Source organism: Plecotus auritus, assembly GCF_963455305.1.
Source record: "Plecotus auritus genome assembly, chromosome: 5".
Taxonomy (NCBI): Eukaryota; Metazoa; Chordata; class Mammalia; order Chiroptera; family Vespertilionidae; genus Plecotus; species Plecotus auritus.
Window position 1 is genome coordinate 43,258,892 of NC_137776.1, and position 8,470 is coordinate 43,267,361.

The window sequence follows — 8,470 nt, forward strand, 5'->3', positions numbered from 1 at the left end:
TAACTTTGCATAAATGTGTATTAATGATAATTAAACTATTTTTATTTCCTTTTAGGAAAATTATTTTGCAGCATGACACCTCTGATTGTCACCAAGTTTTTCCTTTTCTTCAGTATAATTCATATAACTCATGCTTATTAAATTTGTATCAGCAAATACTTCTTTTTCCCAAAGATATCACCTACCAACCATTAAGCTGCTACCTTGGCTTTCTCTGTCTTACTATTCCTTTTTTTTGAAATTTATTTTAGAGAGAGAGAGGAAGAGAGAGAGAGAAACACTGATCTGTTGTTCCACTTATTTATGCATTCATTGGTTGCCTCGTGTATGTGCCCTGACCCAGAGATTGAACCCATAACCTTGGCATATCTAACCAACTGCGTTACCTGGCCAGAGTTGTCTCACGATTCTTTACCTTAATATTCGGTACCACTTTGTGGGCTCCAGGAAGACAAAGGCACAAGGAAACAATCACTCTTATGAAAGCATGTGTTTAAGATTATAATACCATAAAAAGTTATTCCAGGAAATGGTTACTTTAAGGGATGAATGGGGATAATCTCATCAATAAAAGAAGGCAGGCAGAAGAGATCCATGATTCCCAGAATGGACTTCCAAAACCAAGGCCACATTTTTTGTTGTTGTTAATCCTCACCCGAGGATGCTTTTCCATGTGAGAGACCGATTGGTGGCCTCTCCACATGCCCTAACCAGGCCTACAACCAAGGTACATGCTATTGACCAGAATCGAACCCAGGACGTTTAGTCCACAGGCCAACAATCTATCCACTGAGCCAAACCAGCTAGGGTCCAAGGCCACCTTTTAAAAATGCAGATTTCTTGACATCGTACCAAAACTCAGGGGTAGCATAGAATCTCAAGGCCATGACCCATAAAATAACATTTTCCTCTATTTTATCACTGTAAGGGACATCTGATGGAGTTGGAATAGCAATCAATACCATCTCCACTTCTGAGTTCTCCCAGCCTAGGCTTCTTGCCACCACCTTCTTCGAAGTCTATTCTCTGTGAACTCTCATCACCACCCAGGTAGGTCCTCATCAATGTCCCTTGGGTCTCCCTCCCAGTAAAATCAGCGAGGTGGGGTCACAGCGGCAAGGGCAGGGCAACTACAGGGAACCAAGGTTTGCCAACCTGTCCCAAAGGGCAGCTGCTTCCACTTTTCCTCCTCCTTGCATTTTAGCCTGTCAGAGCAGTAGTGAGGGTGAGTCTTTTTTTTTTTTTTTAATTGATTTCAGAGAGGAAGGGAGAGGGAGAGAGAATTAGAAACATCAAAGATGAATGAGAATCATCAACCTGCTGCCTCCTGCATGCCCCCTACTAGGGATCAAGCCTGCAACCTGGAGTCAAACTGTGACCTCCTGGTTCATGGGTTAATGCTCAACCACTAAGCCACATCACTGGACAGTGAGAGTAGGTCTTTATGATAACTACCATGGACCTAACGTTGCAAAGGGATGCTGTTGGTTACAACTACTCAACATTCTTGATCAGTACAAGTGAGCCTCAAGAAATTTAAAAGCTATCTTGATTTGAATAGATAAGTTGACATATTTAAAAATTAAGACAGTGGTAAAGGGTGTACTAAATAAGTGTCCTTCCCATCCCCACCCCAACCACCCAGTTCTCTTGGGTCACCTTTCAGAGACAGTCTTAACAGTTACAAGCATAAGCACATATCTACAAATGCATATTAAACCCCAAGGGCTATACACTACCCTGCAACTTGACTTGTTTCCTTATATCCTAGAGATCATTCCTATCAGCAAATATAGAATGATCTCATTCCTTTCAACAGCTACCTAGCTTTGTTTCTGCTCATAATTTATTTAAGTGATCCCATATTGATGGATATTTAGCTCTCTCTAAATCCTTTGTTTACAGACAATGCTGCAAGGGATGTCTTTGTGCAAATTCATTTTGTGATGTACAAGTATATCTGCAGAACAATGTCTTAGGTTTCCTGGGATGAGAAGGTAGGTAAATTTTTAATTTTGGCAGTATTTCCAAATTGCTGCACAGATGCTAGACCATTTCGCGCCCCAACCAACAATGTTTGAGCTTGTCAGTTTCCCCCCAAACCTTGTCACCATAAAGTAGTAACGAACATCAAGATCTTTGCCAATTTAAGAGACTACATCAGAGATTTTCAACATTTTTGTCTCATGGCACACCTAAGCTAATTACTACATTTCTGTGGCACACCAAAAAATATATATTTTTTGCCAATATAACAAAAAAATAGGTATGAAAGTCACTGGACTAAACAATTTAAAATTAATTTATCTTATCCTGAGTTGAGCATGTGTAGTTCCTTTCCAAAGCTTTTTATTTAAAATGTAGAGATACCTCTTCTCTAATATCTGATCTCCATAAGCCTTCAGATTTATTTCCTCTGTTGGCATTTTTTTTTTTTTTTTTGGTTAATATTCACCTGAGGATATTTTCTCCATTGATTTTAGAGAGAGTGGAAAGGAGGGAGGAAGGAGTAGAGAGAGAGAGAAACATCAATGTGAGAAAGACAGATGGATTGGCTGCCTCCTGCACATGGCCCAACTGGGGCTGGGGATCGAACCTACAATCCAGGTATGTGCCCTTGACCCTTCAGTGTGAGGGCCAACGCTCTAACCATGGAGCCACACCAGCCAGGGCTGTTGGCACTTTTTGAAACAAGGCTGGAAGACAAGCTGGGATATAACATCCACCAACTTCCTGTCCTGACCTTCTTATTCTTTTATCCTGGTTTCTTGTGGATTTTGTTCTCTCCTTCTCCCTTGCTTTCCTCCTGGAGTTTCACAGGAACCCTAGTTTGGCTGGCCTACCTTGGAGATCACGCTCTTTTTATAGTTCTTCAATTTGAAGTTTACTGAAGTAAAAAGGAATTTCATTAATGTATTTTCATAACATGTCATTCAAACTGTGCTATTTTTTTCTATTCCAGGGAAATCATACAACAAAAATTGTACAGATTGTTGCCTATGGTGTGAGAATATACAAAAACTTGTCTAGCTGCTCCAGATAAACAAAAAACAAAAATGGTATCTTAATTTAAAATAAAATCAGACTTTAGACTTTATCTCCAGAAATGGTGTTTTAACAAAACCTTTTTATTTTAATGTTCTTGTAGATACTTTATTCTTCAAACTTTTGTAGTTGATAACAGTTTGTTACTTGTAGCAACATTGTATTATGTATAAAAAATATCAAGGTAACTTCTTCAAATTTATGATAAGACTTAAGCACTGGTTTTAAAGATATGAAATAAAGCCATTGCTAGAAATTGAGGCCAGGTTTATTTTAGGTTTGATTTTTGAAAGAAAAAAAAAGATTCAAAAAATATAGTGCTGTTGTTCTCCATTCTCTTTCCACACTCTTTTCAAAAGACAGATACAGCCCTAGCCAGCTTGGCTCAGTGGATAGAGTGTCAACCTGCGGACTGAAGGGTCCCAGGTTCGATTCCAGCCAAGGGCACATGCTGGGGTTGCGGGTTTGATCCCCAGTGGGGGGTGTGCAGGAGGCAGCCGATCAATGATTCTCTCTCATCATTGATGTTTCTCTCTCTTCTTCTCCCTTCCTCTCTGAAATCAATAAAAAAAATATTTAAAAAAATTAAAAAAAAAGGTAGATACATAGGTCTGTCTCAAGAGCTACAGTGAGAATTGCCTTGATAAGATGCAAGATAAAAAAATGAGCTAATGTTCAATTTCTGACTCAATTCCTTCTACACTGATTTTCTCTCATATTAGTATATGGAAAAAGAATAACAAAGAAAAAGAGATAGAAAAATATATAGCACAAGATCATTTAATTTTTACCTATTCTTTCCTTTCCATTGAGTTAAAGGTCAAAGCTATGGGTATCAAAATAGCAAACACCAAAAAATGTTAGATAGTCCTAGATATTAAACTATCAGGGTTATCCTTCCTAGCTCTGCCTTTTGTCAGCTTACTATACAGATTCTGTGATACTGGCCCTATCAGAAGGAATTCCCTTAGTTGTCTTCAAATGGAGACTCTCATCTCAATCAGCAACCTAACTAGGGGCCCTCCCTTGATTCTCTCTCCTCACCCCTGACCCCGCATATCCACCTGTTTCCTAGATGTTTTTATTATTATTATTATTATGATTGATCTCAGAGAGGGAGAGGGAGAGATAGAAACACCAATGATGAGAGAGAATCATTGATTGGCTGCCTCCTGCACACCCCCTACTGGGGATCGATCCTGCAACCTGGGCATGTGCCCTTGGCCGTAATCAAACCTGGAACCCTTCAGTCCGCAGGCTGACACTCTAGCCACTGAGCCAAACCAGCTAGGGCTTCCTAGATGTTTTTATGAACCCTCTGAGTGGTTCACCGTTGGACAATTTCGTATGGCTTCCTCCACTTCTCTTCATATCATTTCCTCTGAGATGGCCTTCCTCTTCTCAGCACAGCCTGCTCATCCTTCCTGCAGGTCTCCACCATGAGCTCTTGGCAACTCATGCCTGTACACAGGGACTGCTTCCTTAACCCTCAACTGTCACTGTGTGGGTCTTTTGGTGCAGTAGCCTATTCTGCCTTATGATGACGCTGTATTATCCTTATTTTCTTTTTCCTTAGAACTTTAAAATTATCACTGATCCATGCATGACCCTCTTTTTTTAAAAAAAGCATTAATTTCTTTATTTTTATTGAATTCAGAGAGGAAGGGGGAGAGAGAGAAACATCAATGATGAGCATCATTGATCAGCTGCCTTCTGCATGCCCCCCACCAAGGACTGAGCCCGCAACCTGGGCATGTGCCCTGACTGGGATTCTAACCACGATCTCCTGGTTCACAGGTCGATGCTGAACCACCAAGCTACACTGGCTGGACTGACCCACTTTTTAAAAAATATGATTACCTATGAACTTACCACCACACCTGAGAACTACATCATTACCAATAGCATACACGCACCTATGTGTCCTTCCCCGTCATATCCTTCTGGTTCTCCCAAAAGATAACTGTTATCCTAAGTTTAAAATTCATCATTCTCTTTCTTTAAAAGAAAGTATATTTCAACACACATATAAATGCTAGATTGTATTTGATGATTTGTGTTTGCTTGTTTCCCTGGCATGTAAATTAGTACAATTGTGGGAAACAATTTGTTAATATTTAGTAAGTTAAATATTCACACACCCTACAAATCAAAAATTCTATACCTAGTTATATGGCTAAGAAAAACACTTGCACATGTGCCCCAGAAACATGAATGATCTAAGCAGCACTCTGCAATATTTTTTAATACAAAAAAAAAAAAGGGCAATTGACAGGAGAAGAGGGAAATATTTGTTACAGACACATAATGTATGAATCTTAGTGACACAATGTTGGAGGGGGGGAATGTCACAGAGGTCAACAGAGAGTATAAGACCTTTTTCCCAAGATTAAAAACAGACTAAAAAAGGGGGGGGTATAATTATTATTTAAACATTGCAGTAAAAGAAAAAAAAATCCTTATTTTGAGAATTCACGCCTTGTCCTCCCAAACTAGATGACAAACTCCTGAGGGCAGGGACTTTTTTATACTTATTTGTATCTCCCACATGCCTAGACCAGTGTCTTGAACAGATGGTGTTCAATAAGTAATTATCCACTTAATGATTACTGAATGATTTAATAATTTAAAATTTAAATCTTTTCCCTCATCCAACAGTGTCATGAATAAAGTTGCACAAAACGTTTATTTACGTATACATTAACCTAGTTCTATTTCTGCAATCCAGATATTCAACCACAAACACTTCATCCTGGAAGTACTTTACCTTTCTTCTTCAGGTAAAGTTAATATATAGTCAAAGCAATCTAGGGACAAGAAAACATATGATCCTGTAAAAGTCCAACCAAATCATATAACCAAGAGACAATTGATAAACCATCATAATTTGAAACTGCGATATCCCAAAAGGAATACATCCACTGAATGTATAATTGAGTTATCTCATCAAAACTGAAAATATGAGCAAAAACAGGGTTTTTAGACTTTCTAAAAGCAAAGATTTAATTTCAAAATATTTTGTTTCTACTTTGAGAAAAAAATTATTTTTAGGGGAAAACATGAAATTTGGGGTAAAAGAATAATATGAATAATATTCCACCAATCAGGGCCCTCCTTATAACCCAATGAGAGCTATGCATATTCTCTGTAGGTGATTATAGCGGATTTACGCTGCAGCTTCCCTTCGACCTTGGGAACTCTGCTCACTCTGAGTTACTGCGAGGTCTTCTGTTTCATTTATTATTAGTCTTTGTATCTGCAATGCTGTAGCATTTGAAAGGAATATCAACACTGTGAGCTTGCAGTACCTAAAACTGTAGAAATGTTTCCAAAAGCAAAGTGGGGTGTGGGTGGATTATAGCCAAGAGGAAAACAAAGTTAAGGATATTAAGATGGGATATTTTCTCATTTTACTTTTGAAGAAATACCACATTTAATTAGCTGTGTAATATATTACCACCCATTTGCATGCAGTTTTTAAATTTAAGAAAAGACATTCAAGAAAAATTATTTTATTTGGGAAAATATCACAACTGAATACAACATACAATTTGCTAAAACTACTCCAGCAATTGAAAAATGGAAATTCTAATAGAGAAAAAGCCTATAGGACGTTTGGGTCCGGGGGAGGGGGGGAGAAATAACCTAGCACTCCTGAGGGTTCACTTAGTTTCATGTCAATTGCTTCATATCCATTATGTAATGCTTTTCCCAGCTTTAGGTCTGTTTAAGCTACCGTTCAGGTATATCACAGATTGCCACAAAATCAGTACAGGTCATGCAGATGTGCCTTATATTCAGTAGAGGCTTTTTTAAAAATCTGCTGCTGTCATTACTTCTTCCCGGCTTCCTCCCCAGGTCTCCCATCCCCTCCTCCCCCAGATACCCGGGCGGCACGAGCTGCGGGCAGTTGCCGGCTGGTTGCAGGGGAAGCACGTCTTGACTGCAATGCTAAAGCTGTCCCGGTCTGAACCGGGGAGGGCAGATTCGGCCCTGGCCAGGGTGTGGACGAAGGCTGCAGGGAAGGCTGCAGGGGCGCCAGCAGCGAGTGGGCAGGGGTGCCCCGCGAGGGCAGTCCGCAGTGCACGCGCACAATAAAACCAAATGCACAACTTCCCCGGCCGCTCCTCCCGACTCCCGGATTCCGTGAAAGGTGCGGCGTAGGCGTCAGCTGGAACGGCGCGGGCGCGGGCGCTCTCACCCGCGCGGGTTCCGTTCTCTGCTGACAATTACATCAGTCCCTCTGCCTGCCCCAGCTTCATTGCCCAGCAGCCTGGGGGAGCCCGCGCGGGGGTTGCGGGCACGAGAGCCAGGCGGGCGGAATTCCCCGACACGAGGAGGAGGGGAGGGCGGCGAGTGGGAACCATGACCCAGACGCCCCCTCCCACCTCGGCCGCTGGGCTGGACTAGCACCGCCAACCCCGACTCCCTGTCGCAGAGGTTATGCGGTCAGGGGAGACCCCCAAGGATGCTTCAGGGGCCCAAAGCGAAGCTGCCCATCCGCGCGCCCCTAAGGGTCCTCGGCCCTCCGGACGCGCACAATGCCCCCGGACCCCGGTACGGGCACCGTCATATCCGCTCCAGGGGTACCCTAAGCGGCTAGGACACCTACCTGGAAGGCTAGGGGCCGCGCCGCCGATTCTGCGGCGGCAGCGGCGGGAGGCGGGAGGCGGGAGGCGGCCCCGGCGGGCAGACAGGCGCGCGGCTGGCTGGGGAGCGGAGCCGCGGTCTCCAGCACCGACAGCGGTGACGGCGGTGGAACTGCGCCTCCAGTGGTCCGCCGCGCCGCAGCCCCTCCTCTCCCACGGGCGGGGCGCACTGGCGGGGCGGCGCTCTGGGCTCCCCGCCCCTGGCTGGCAATCCAGGCGCGAGTGGATCCGCCGGCGGCCGGCGCTCCGGCTGCGCTCGTGCCCCGCAGGGTAACCCTTACTGCGCACCCCCGGAGCGGCGCGGGCCCGGCGCTCCAAACCTCCAACGCGCTGGGTTGCTCTTCCTGGGCTCATCCCCGGCCCGGAACCCATGGGAACCTCTGGTTCCAGAGATCACCGCCGTGGAGACCCTGACCGGGCATCCCGGGGCCTAAGCGCCCTGGAAGCGTCCCCACCCTCTCAGGCCAGCGCTGGTGGGCCGGCCCGGGTTCGCAAGGGGTGGCCCGGAATGGCCCGAGCACTCGCGGCCTGGAGCGCGGTCGCTGTGAGCTCCGTAAGAGAGCAGATTCAGAAGGGAACAGCAGCCGACCCCCTGTCTCAGGATGTCATTCAGACTGGTCTGTAAACCTGCATAACTGTGTGCCTGCTCCCCGCCATCCCTGACACTGAGAAGCAAAAACTTCTCAGGCCGAGATACACTTGGGCTCCTTGAAAGAAAGGATCCCTCTCACTTGCCAAACCTTCCCACCCCCTTAAACTCTCCCACCCTTAAACTC

At 44.2% G+C, this 8,470-nt stretch overlaps 1 protein-coding gene across 4 annotated transcripts in view; it reads right to left on the reverse strand.

The window, feature by feature from the left end:
- The window catches only part of OSBPL6 (oxysterol binding protein like 6), a 190,079-nt gene extending 182,250 nt beyond the window's left edge, over nucleotides 1-7,829 (reverse strand). For 3 of the 4 annotated variants that reach the window (XM_080669258.1, XM_080669257.1, XM_080669255.1), the window contains exon 1: nucleotides 7,658-7,829. The gene's annotated coding sequence lies outside the window, so the exon portion shown is untranslated. The remainder of the gene's footprint in view (nucleotides 1-7,657) is intronic. The other variant, XM_080669256.1, reaches the window with a different exon arrangement.
- Nucleotides 7,830-8,470: the final 641 nt, after the last annotated feature.